This window comes from Giraffa tippelskirchi, chromosome 2, assembly GCF_054371585.1.
Source record: "Giraffa tippelskirchi isolate mGirTip1 chromosome 2, T2T-mGirTip1v1.2.pri, whole genome shotgun sequence".
Classification (NCBI taxonomy): Eukaryota; Metazoa; Chordata; class Mammalia; order Artiodactyla; family Giraffidae; genus Giraffa; species Giraffa tippelskirchi.
Genome location: NC_137276.1, coordinates 19,594,565 through 19,607,107, shown reverse-complemented (window position 1 = coordinate 19,607,107; position 12,543 = coordinate 19,594,565). Strand labels below are relative to the sequence as shown.

At 39.7% G+C, this 12,543-nt stretch overlaps 1 protein-coding gene across 9 annotated transcripts in view; it reads left to right on the top strand.

The window, feature by feature from the left end:
* Positions 1 to 12,543, top strand: part of LOC145525995 (uncharacterized) — a 548,630-nt gene that overhangs the window by 298,340 nt on the left and 237,747 nt on the right. The gene's annotated exons all lie outside the window — the stretch shown is intronic.

The window sequence follows — 12,543 nt, the reverse complement described above, 5'->3', positions numbered from 1 at the left end:
ACAGTTCAAAAGCATCAATTCTTCCACACTCAGCTTTCTTTATAGTCCAACTCTCACATCCATACATATCTACTGGAAAAACTTTGATAGCTTTGACTAGATGGACCTTTGTTTGCGAAGTAATGTCTCTGCTTTTTAATATGCTGTCTGGCAAGTACCCATGACAAGTGGCATTTCATGATTGACACCCTCCTGCTGCCCGTTTGTAGACACATCTCTCCCCCAACCCTGGCAACCACTCTCTACCCTCTGTCCCTAGAGTTTTGCTTTCCTAAAATATCAGATAAGTGGGACTTCCCTGGTGGTTCAGTGGCTAAGACTACATACTCCCAATGCAAGGGACCCTGGTTCAATCCCTGGTCAAGGAATTAGATCCCACATGCTGCAACTAAGAGTTCTCAAGCTGCAACTAAAGATTCTGCATGCTACAATGAAGACTGAATATACCAAGTGCCACAACTAAGACCCAGCACAGCTAAGTAAATAAATAAAATAAGTAAATATTTTAAAGAAATAAAATAGCAGATAAGTAAATCAAGCAATATGTCACCTTTGAGACTGGCTTCTTCCACTTAGCCAAGTACCTTGAACATTCATCCATATTCTTGTATTTGCATAATTTTTCTGAGTAATACACGTTTTATGGATACACTAGAATTAGTTTATCCATTCACCCATTGAAGGACATTTGGTTGGGTTGGCAATCATAAATACAACTGCTGTAAGCATTCATGCACAGGTTTTTTGTATCAATGTAAGTTTTCATTTCTCTAGGGGAACAAACTAGGTATGGGGATTCCTAGTTCATATAGTAGGAGCATGCTTTACTTGATAAATTGCCAGATGATTCATCAGACTGGCTACACAATTTTTGGTAGAGCAGTTTGAGTGTTTTAGTTACTCTGTGTCCTTTCCAGCACTTGGTATTGTCAATTTTGTTTTTTTAAGTGCTTCTCTTAGGTGAGAAGTAGTATCTTGTTGTGGTCTTAATTTACATTTATTTAATGGCCAATAACATTGAACATCTTTTCATGTGCTTATTTGCCATCAGTATGTCTTCCTTGGTGAAAAGTCTGTTCAAATCTCATGAAAGCTTATGTTGCATGGAGTACTTTTTGGGAACCTAATTCAAAGCATATCAAGCCCCTGTATCTGACATAAAGATATAAATACACTAGAATTTCCTCCAGATCTACTTTCGTGGATCCTTTTTGTGAATTTGGTATTTAGATCCAGGGGAAAGAGTAAAAATGGATAAGTAGAAAATATAAATAACAAATAAAGTTGTACATACCCCAATTTGTATGATTCTGCTTCCCTGATAGTTCAGTTGGTAAAGAATCCACCTGCAATGCAGGAGACCCTGCTTCGATCCCTGGGTTGGGAAGATCCCCTGGAGAAGGGAGCAGCTACCCACTCCAGTATTCTGGTCTGGAGAATTCATGGACTGTATGTATAGTGCATGGGGTCACAAAGAGTCGGACACCACTGAGCGACTTTCACTTTCTTTTCAGGTCAATTCTTAACTTTACTCAACTGTTGTATACTTCCTTGTATACAAAATTATACTTAATGTAGGATGGCAAAACATTTTAATGTTTTTGATATTTTGTGAAGTGAGGCTTCCAGAAGTAAGAGTTCCTAGATCCTTAAGTTCATTTTGAACTTTACATATTGGGATCAAAGGTCCTTAGAGTTAAGAGAAGAGAACTATCCTCCTTCCCCTAAAGCTATAATTTAGACATAAAGTATCTGTATCAATTAACCACTTATAGTGGAGACCTTGAGAAGGGAGGAATTCACTTAGATCTGTTAGGCAAAATCTGTGGTAAACCTTTGGCATAACTCTCCTAGTCCTGAAAGGTTCTATTTTTAAAGTTCAGTCTGAGACTTTTATAGTCTCAGCAAAGCAAAAAAGTCTATGATCAATTATGGTTGCCATACCCAAGCCCGCTGCACCCAGAGCCCCTGTCCCTGTGGCAGTCTCCTGCTGACACGTACCTCCACAGGAGATGCTTCGACACAGTTCTGTCTCAGTCTCTGTGGGGTCCCTTGGTCCTGGTGTGCACGAGGTTTGTTTGGGCCCTCTAAGCATCTCTGGCAGGAATGGGGTTTGATTCTAAATGCGAATTTGCATTTCCTACCAAGGGAACATTTCATGCAAAGATGGGCTCAATAAAGGACAAAAATGGTATGGAACTAACAGAAGCAGAAGATATGAAGAAGAGTGGCAAGAATACACAGAAGAACTGTACAAAAAAGATCTTCACAGCCCAGATAATCACGATGATGTGACCACTCACCTAGAGCCAGACATCCTGGAATGTGAAGTCAAGTGGGCCTTAGGAAGCATCACTACGAACAAAGCTAGTGGAGGTGATGGAATTCCATTGAGCTATTTCAAATCCTCAAAGATGATGCTGTGAAAGTGCTGCACTCAATATGCCAGCAAATTTGGAAAACTCAGCAGTGGCCACAGGACTGGAAAAGGTCAGTTTTCATTCCAATCCCAAAGAAAGGCAATGCCAAAGAATGCTCAAACTACCGCACAGTTGCACTCATCTCACATGCTAGCAAAGTAATAGTCAAAATTCTCTAAGCCAGGCTTCAGCAATACATGAACTGTGAACTTCCAGATGTTCAAGCTGGTTTTAGAAAAGGCAGAGGAACCAGAGATCAAATTGCCAACATCTGCTGGATCATAAAAAAATCAAGAGAGTTCCAGAAAAACATCTACTTCTGCTTTATTGACTATGCCAAAGCCTTTGACTGTGTAGATCACAATAAACTGTGGAAAATTCTGAAAGAGATGGGAATACCAGACCACCTGACCTGCCTCCTGAGGAATCTGTATGCAGGTCAGGAAGCAACAGTTAGAACTGGACATGGAACAACAGACTGGTTCCAAATAGGAAAAGGAGTATGTCAAGGCTGTATATTGTCACCCTGCTTATTTAACTTATATGCAGAGTACATCATGTGAAATGCCAGGCTGGATGAAGCCCAAGCTGGAATCAAGATTGCCAGGAGAAATATCAATAACCTCAGATATGCAGATGACACCACACTTATGGCAGAAAGTGAAGAACTAAAGAGCCTCTTGATGAAAGTGAAAGAGGAGGGTGAAAAAGTTGGCTTAAAGCTCAACATTCAGAAAATAAAGATCATGGCATCTGGTCCCATCACTTCATGGTACATAGATGGAGAAACAGTGGCAACAGTGGCAGACTTAATTTTTTCGGGCTCCAGAATCACTGCAGATGGTGACAGCAGCCATGAAGTAAAAAGATGCTACTCCTTGGACGAAAAGTTATGACCAACCTAGATAGCATATTAAAAAACAGAGACATTATTTTGCCAACAAAGGTCTGTCTAGTCAAGGTTATGGTTTTTCCAGTAGTCATGTATGAATATGAGAGTTGAACTATAAAGAAAGCTGTGCGCCGAAGAATTGATGCTTTTGAACTGTGGTGCTAGAGAAGACTCTTGAGAATCCCTTGGACTCGAGAAGATCCAACCAGTTCATCGTAAATGAAATCAGTCCTGAATGTTCATTAGAAGGACTGATGCTGAAGCTGAAACTCCAGTACTTTGGCCACCTGATGCGAAGAGCTGACTCATTTGAAAAGACCCTGATGGTCGGAAAGATTAAAGGTGGGAGGAGAAGGGGATGACAGAGGATGAGATGGTTGGATGGCATCACTGACTCAATGGTCATGAGTTTGAGTAAACTCTCGGAGTTGGTGATGGCCCGGGAGGCCTGGCGTGCTGCAGTTCATGGGGTCTCAAAGAGTCAGATACAACTGAGTGGCTGAAGTGAACTGAACCACTGTAACAAACAGCTGCCTGATTTCAGTTATTCACCACAATAAAAGCTTATCCCATTCCTGTGATATTCCAACAGAAATATTCCTTATTAGAGCTCTCTTGTGGATAACTTCCTTTTGAGAGACAGATTAGGGACCCAGACTCCGTCTTATGGCCCCACCTCCTTTGATCCTTGAGGTTTCTTTTTTCAGGGGGGATAGTGTGTGGAGGAACCTCAGAGGGATTTTAGGGGTTAGTCTTAGAAGTAGCATGGCTTGGTTCTGGCCATATTTCAAAGGTCAAAACTCAGTTGTGTGGCCCTGTCTACCTGAGTTGAAGAGGCTGCAATCTAGCTGTTTTTGGAGGAGGAAGAAAGCAGACTGTGGTGGACACACAGAATTCTCTGCTTTGCTGTTCATCAGCATTTATAAGTCTAGTTTATCTTCTTTTAAATGTTATTATTTGTTTATTTATTTTTGCCTATGCTAGCTCTTCATTGCTGCGCTTGGGCTTTCTCTAGTTGAGGGGCACAGAAACTGGCAAAAAGAAGACAATGGGATCTAGGCACATAGGCTTCAGTAGTTGCAGCTCACGGGCTTAGTTGCCATGCCGCAAGTAGAATCTTTCTGAAACAAGGATTGAACCCGTGTTCCCTTCATTCACAGGCAGATTCTTAACCACTGGACCACCAGGGAGTCCATAGTTTATCTTCTGATATCTTATGTTTGCAAGCCTAATGAGAAGGTGTTGACTTCCTTCCTTGATGAGGAACCTTAATGTTTGAGAAGAAAACAATTGTGTTGGTTTTGTTCCTTTTAGACTTCTCTGTGGTCTTGTCATGTTTTCTATTTCTAGCTCGCTGTAGTTGACTGCTAAACGCAGAACCTCCTTTAACCACTGCAGTAATATAAGGCTTCAATGACCTTCTATTTTTCATACCCTTAACTCAGGGGCTAAACTTAGAAGTGGCAGAGACTTACCCTAAACATGGAGAGAGTCAGGCAAATCAGTTCTATTTACTCTAACCCCAAAAGACAAGCTTTGAGAAATACTTCTGGGGGTCCATTGTATGCGAGTATTAGACTAAATAAATACTCACCAGGTCCAGTCCAGGTCCTCATTTAGGCATGGCCTTGAGCATAGAAATTAGTCTCTTTGTCCTTCAGTTATCTCCTTTGTAAAATAGCTACTGCAGCATCCACCTCATAAGGTTATTGGGAAGATTAAACAAGATAATGCAAATAAACTGCTTAGCATGTTATTTGGTACATATTAATATTAAATGCACAATTGGTCACAGTAAATGCAAGATTTCCCCTAAAGATGGGGGTCTTCTTTTTAATAGGTTTCATATTTGCAGTCGTGTGGAGCTCTTTGCAATCCCATGGACTGTAGTCCACCAGGCTCCTCTGTCCATGGGATTTCCCAGGAAAGAATACTGGAATACGCAGTCCCTTCTCCAAGGGATCTTCATGACCCAGGGATTGAACCCGGGTCTCCTGCATTGCAGCCAGATTCTTTTACTGTCTGAGCCACCATCTTCAAGTACTGTGGGAGGTGTTCCTCACCCAGGCCTTGAATTCTGTCTTATTTTTGCCATTTCTTGTCTCTGAGACCCCAGTCTGTCCCTAACCTATGGCCTTATGGCTGTGTCCCTATTGCAGTAGTAATAGTAAGCACTCAGTAATTGTTGATGATGTGCCAGACACTGTGACAAGAATTCTTTGTGCACTAACGTACTCACTGTATATCCATTTTACAGAGGATAAGACTCAGGTTCAGAGAAATCAGATGAAATTGTGGTTTAAAGATGACAGCATAAAGTCAGTATTCCCCCCTTTTTCTTCCTGGAAGGAATCCATAAGCAATGAAGAGAGTGAAAACATGACAACTTCATTTTGGGTGAAGCTAGGAGATAGCTAAAATGTTGTATTCTGAGAAACTTCACAGCTGCTTTTCTCTATTAGTTGAGGAGAAATTTTACCTATAAAGGCCTACATATGCACCTGGAGACAAAAAAAGATGATGTTTAGCCAGGGGTATGGCCCCAACTGTGCCCTCACATAAACTTCCAGCCCTTAAGCTTGTCCAGGAAAATCTTCCGTAGTTGGAGATAGATAACAAAAAAGAAATAGGTATAAAATCCATATAAAGATAGCAAAAAGACAAAAAATAAAGAAGTTGTGGTACATATATACAATGGAATATTGCTCAGCCATAAAAAAATAACATATTTGAGTCAGTTCTATGAGGTGAATGAAGCTAGAGCCTGTTATACAGAGTGAAGTAGGTCAGAAAGAGAAAAAAATTTTTAATTTGTTTTTTTATTACTAACACATACATATGAAATCCAGAAAACTGGTACTGATAAACCTATTTTCAGGGTAGCAATAGAGATGTATAGAGAGAAAACTTGTGGACACAGTGGGGGAAGGAGAGGATGGGACAATACTCATGGCAGATTCACATTGTTTTATGGCAGAAGCCAACATGATATTATAAAGAATTATCCTCCAATTAAAAATTAAAAAATAATAAAAAAGGAAAAAAACAGGACAAACATTAACAGATACCAGAAGCATCACCATAGAGCTGATAAAAACCGTGACCAAAACTTTAACCGTGATTTTTAAAAGAGAGAAAAATATGTGCTATCAAAACTCAGGAAAGAAATATGCATGTGTATATTATACATCAGGGAGAGGAGACATAAATCATGTTAGAAATGAAGAAATCTGAAAAAAGCACAAGAGAATAGACTGCTAAAAACATGATAAAGGACATAGACAGTAGGAATAACAAAAATAAACAACATTAAGTTGAAATAGAGGAGTAAAGCAATTTAGAGAGAAAATGATAGATGGTGGACAGCCAGATTAAGTCCAACATACGTACAATTGTCATTCCCTCCAAGGAATAAAAAGGAAATAATTGCCAGAACAAATATCTAAAGATACAATTCTAAAAGTCTTCCTTGAAATAAAACTTGGATTTACATAATGATAGGAGAGACCCCAAAGGAACACAACTTTGACAAAATTATAGCAGCAAAGAAAAGGATAGATAAAAAGCAGTAAAGGAGTTAACAAACAATACTGTGTGTGTGTGTGTGTGTGTGTTGCTTTGCTGGTTGGAGGGTATTGAGAGATGCAGGGCAGACATCAGCTAGAGGCAGAAAGAAGAGTAGGTTGGAAGAAAGCTTATGAGTTCGACTCTTGCTCTTGCCTCACTCCAGGATTATACTGAAGCCAATAGGAATCCTGAACAGGAACCAGCTGATGACATTAACACCACTGTTGTCAACACTGGCTAATGATGAGGCAATCAGAAAGTCTTGCTAAGTTGAGGAGATGGAGAAAAGTTGTGAACTGACTGTCTTCCCTTGACCAGTCTCTCCTTCATTTCCTCCTTCTCTTGGCCCCCTGGACTATTGGGTTAAAGCCCAAGGATAAACCTTTTCCCCATACTATTTGTCTTTACTGAGTTTAAGAAAGAATCTATGTTCAGAGGAAGTGCTTAATTTTGGAAACTCAGCCAGTAGTGATGCAGTAACTCTCCAGTGCTTGGAGCTCTCTATATCCTCTCTCTTTAACTTCATAGACGAGGGTTAGGACTTCAGTTCTTCCCTTCTGTACATTACCAGAGAGAGCAGTTGTTGCCCCAGATGATGAGCTCGCAGGCTAAAATCACCAGATAGTCACAGAGTAAAATCACAGAGTATAAAGACAACACATGGAGTGATACGCTAACCAAAACAGAATCATCAAGATGGATGACAGTCTGCAGCCTGTCTCTAGAGTAACAGCTCTTAATAACCACATGTGCTGATTAGGGTCTGTCTGCTGCACCATCCCCATGGCAATTGACTGCCTGGACTTCTGGGTGCAGCCAGCCCTGGATACTGGTCTCTGTTCCCTGTTCCCTACCTGATACCCTTAATACATTGTTTTAGATTTATAACCCTTTCTGGTGACTCTCTGCCCAGACTTGATATGAGATGCATTTGACCTGTGCTTGCCCCCGAATGGACATCGCTCTCAGTACCTGATGCAGGAAAGCAGGTTCTCATCACCTGCCCTGCTTTGTTGGGGAGTCTAGGGCAAGGTTCTTCTCCTTCTACTTCTTCCTGTGGCACTGTCTGACCTTGTCACCATCCCTCATCCTCCAGTCTTGAGAGACAACAGTCTTGTCTGCTGAGGACATGAGCTTCTTGTAAACCAGATCAATGCCAGCGGTGGTAAAGCCTATATCGTGCTCAATCAGAAGCCACAAAGCAACATGGTAAATAAAATGCATTCATCTTGCCTAAAACGAGAGCAAATCCCCCCAAATGCCGGAACTGAGCATCTTCCTGGACACCCTTCTGGTGGTCAGAGATCAGTAAACCCAAGTCAAGGGTGAGAGTCTCTTCCTACTTTCTCAGTTTTCCTTCTTTTCCTTTTTGTCTGGTAGCCCTGAGTGCAGAGGCTGGTCTGGTGGGTTAGCACAGAAGATGGAGCCATCTAGTCACCAAAAGAGTAAAGTCACAACAAAGGATTGGAACTGGTAGCAGAGGAAAAGGGGAAGATAGGAGGGGCAATCTGGGGACAGGCAGGTGGAATCAGCTGCTGCTGCTGCTGCTAAGTCGCTTCAGTCGTGTCCGACTCTCAGTGACCCCATGGACTGTAGCCTACCAGGCTCCTCCGTCCATGAGATTTTCCAGGCAAGAGTACTGGAGTGGGGTGCCATTGCCTTCTCCGGGTTGAATCAGCAGGGGTGTAGAAAGTAAGCATTTTCCTTTTTATATCTATTTATTTATTTGGCTGTGTTGACTCTTAGTTGTGGCATGTGGGATCTAGTTCCCTGAACAGCGATTGAACCCGTGCCCCTTGCACTGGGATCACAGAGTCTTAACCACTAGACCACCAGGGAAGTCCCAATAAGCATTATTTTATAACACTTGACCTTCTAGGACCTGGATACCTCCTCAGCTCTAGGCTTTAGGAATTGGAATTCACTCTTGAGCAGGCTGGTTTCTTTTTGCAGAACTTAAGCAGAGTTCATTTGATCAAATGATGTTTCATGAATCTTTGAGGTCTTTTACATGAAGAGTGGGTCACTGTGATGAAGAAAAGATATTTAAAGGAGTCAGGGAAAAGATCACTGGTGGGTACAGTGATGAATTACAGGGGTGAGTGCTGGGCATTCTTTAAAGCTTGTCATGAATTAATTCTTGGAGCTGCTGCGAGATTGGTGACATTTCCAAAGAGCATAATTTGAAGTTGATTGGGTCTCTCACATCCTTTGAAGATAGGCTCTGTTCTTAAAATGTTACAAAATAAAACACAGAGAAACTTACCCAGCGAGAGTGGCAAAACAGTCTGGCTGACATGTCCATCTAACATCTCTTAGGAAGAGCAATGTGTCTGTTTGAATTGGTTTTGAGATGCAGACAGTGTGATGGCTAAATTGTCATTTGGCAAATTGGATAAGTGTGTGATTTCTGCCTCTTGGGAAAGATGACATACATTTTTGTACATCTAAGATTTGTTTTTTAAAATCCTCAGTGCATTTAAAATATCAAACTGACTGGGCTGCTCAGATTGCTTTGTGCTATGACCCACCAGGCACCCAGCTCCTGGCTACCCAGTCTCACGATAGATTGTAACACAGGCAGTCCACAGCTGTTCTAGACTTTTCTCTTCTCTAAAGGGGCAGGTCCACTACAAGGGCAGATGCAATTTTTGGTGTTCCTGGGACAAGGGTGAAAAGAATAACTAATTTGCCATTTCCCACTCAGAATGCCACAGGCCAGAATCAGTTCTCAGCATCCATTTGTCCAGTTGAGCAATTTCATGATGACAACCTTCTGTCACTCTTGAAAGCTTTTAACCAATTTATAGAGGATGGAAGTTTTTAAAATAAACTTTTGTTTTGCAATCATTTTCGATTTATAGAAAAGGTGCAATAATAACACAGAATTCCTGCATATCATTCACCCAGATTTTTCTAATGGCTGGGGTTCATTTCTTACATGTCTGGGGTTCATTTGTCAAAACTAAGAGATAATAGGGCTTCCCAGGTGGTGTTAGTGGTAGAGAATCTGCCTGCCAATGCAGAAGATGTGGGTTCGATCCCTGGGTCAGGAAGATCCCCTTGGAGTAGGAAATGGCAACCCACTCCAGTATTCTTGCCTGGAAAATTCCATGAACAGAGGAGCCTGGTGGGCTACAGTCCATGGGTTCACAAAGAGTCCGTGGCAGCCCACATTTCACATGGCAGTTTCACATTTCAGTATAAATAGTAAATAATTCTTATTATAGATATTTGGTTGTATCTTGTTGATTAAATTGCTCCTACGTTCCTTTGACATGCTACCATCCTTTTTTAGTTTGTTTTTTGAACACTTCCTTGATTTCTGGCACCATAAGATGCCCCAGGCTCATGTTGTACTTTATCTGTCCCAACCCTAGAATCAGTCATTTCTCCAAGATGCCCCAGTTCCTTTTAGTGGAGAATGGTACTAGAAGATTCAGGCACAGGTGTGCTTGTTGCTCTTAGAGTGTTACTGCTTCTAGACTCCCTCAAGGACAGAGCTAGGAAGCTTACGTATGTGTGCTCATCAGTGTGTACATACATATCCACAATTGTTTCTGTGTGTGTCCATCTCTGTGTATGTGTGTGTATATATAAATATATATTTTATATATATATATATAATATATATAAAGCTACATGTGAGTTCATAGTGGAGTCTGACCAATCAAGTACTAGAAAGTTCATTCTGTCTTCCCCTCTTACTTATTTGTAATGTCTTTCTCTGACAATAAGAAACATAGCTCAGAGGATGAAAGATTTTGATAGCTGTTATACCTCTAATTATTTGTGAATGGAAGAGTTTTGATTCTCCTGCGTATATCTGAGTATTAACAAGGAAATTCAAAGCAAAGCCACCACTGGTTTATCCTAAGCTTCTGGCTCCATAGGAAAATGATAATCCACAGACATATTAATGATTGGAGGTACTAATGGAGTCCAATATGTCCTCTAAAACATCACAGAAAAGTCTGTACTCTGTTCAGTGGAATTTTTAGCTTATATCGTTGTTTTCAATTTATCTACAAATTTAGTAAGCTCTCAGGGGATGTGTGAAAATGTCAGTCCAGCATGGTAGAAAGCAGGTGTAAATATTAAGTGAGTATCCGATTTTTCTTTAACAGTTTTGTTGGCATGCAGTAAACTGCACGTATTTAAAGTGTAGAATTTAATAAGTTTTTACAGTGCATATGCATCTGTGAAACTACCACCAAAATCAAGATAATAATCACATCTTTTATTTCAAGCATTTTCTAATGGCCCTTGATAAAATTTTAGTAAGGAGGTGAATCTGCAAATACAAAATCTGTGAAAAGTGAAGATTGCCAATATTTGTCCACTTTACACTAGTTCTACCCTGTCTTTAATATATCTGTGCCAGGTGGTGTTACTTCTCCTATTTTGTTCTTCTTTTTCAAACATTGTTTGCTATAAACTTCCCCCTAAGTACTGCTTTAGCAGTATTCCACACATTTTTATGTGTTGTTTTATTTTCCCTCAGTTTACAATAATTTTTACTTTCTATTTTGATTTCTTATTTAGTCTATGGGTTATCTAGAAGTATGTTCTTTAGTTTCTGAATATTTGAAGTTTTTCAGAGATCATTAATTTTCTAATCTCTAATTCAGTTGTTTTCAAAGGACATCCTTGATAGGACTTAAATCTTTTATGTTCATGGAGACTTTTTTGTAATCCAGAATGTGGTCTTTATTAGTAAATGTTTCGTATACACTTAAGAAGAATGTGTACTCTGCTGTTATTGGGTGGAAAATTCTGTGTCAGTTAAGTCAGGTTAATCGATAGTGTTGTTCAAATCTATACATTTACTGATTTTGTCTGATACATCTATCCATTACTGAGAAAGGCTATTGAACAAAGTCCCTGTATTTAACTATATCAACTAAAATTGTAGATGTGTTTATTTTATTCTACAGTCTATCAGTTTTTGCTTCATAGGTTTTGAAGCTCTGTTATTAGGTTCATAAGTGTTTAGGATAGTAGTGTACTCTTGATTAACTGATCTTTTAATCATGAAATGACCTTATTTATCCCTGGTAGTATACTTTGCTCTAAAATCTACTTTGTCTGATATTAATGAGGATACATCAGCTTTCTTTTGATGGTGTATCATCTCCCATCTATTTTTACTATGCCATAAAAACTATTTGTGTATGTATATTTGAAGTTCATTTCTTGAAGGCAGAGTATAGTTGGGTCTTGCTTTTTTAAAAAATTAAATCTGACAATCTCTACCTCTGAAGTGTGATATTTAGTGTATTTCCATTTAATGTAATTATTATTATGACTAGGTTTAAATATACTGTCTTGCCATTTGTTTTCTATTTATCCATCTATTTATTATTCATTATCTTTTTGCTCTGTTTCTTCTCTTTGTTTAATTAAATATTATTGTTTAAAAAAATCTCCTTTATTGACTGGTTGGCTGTAATATTTTGTTGTTGTCATTTTAGTGGTTGCTTTAGGTTTAGAGTGTATCCTTTTAATTGGCCACTGTCTACCTTCAACTGATATTTTTAAAAAATATATTTATTTATTTATTTGGCTGTTCCTGGTCTTAGCTGTGGTATGCTGGATCTTCAGTCATCCTTGCAGCTTGCGAACTCTTAGTTATAGGCATGTGGGATCTAGTTCCCCCACCAG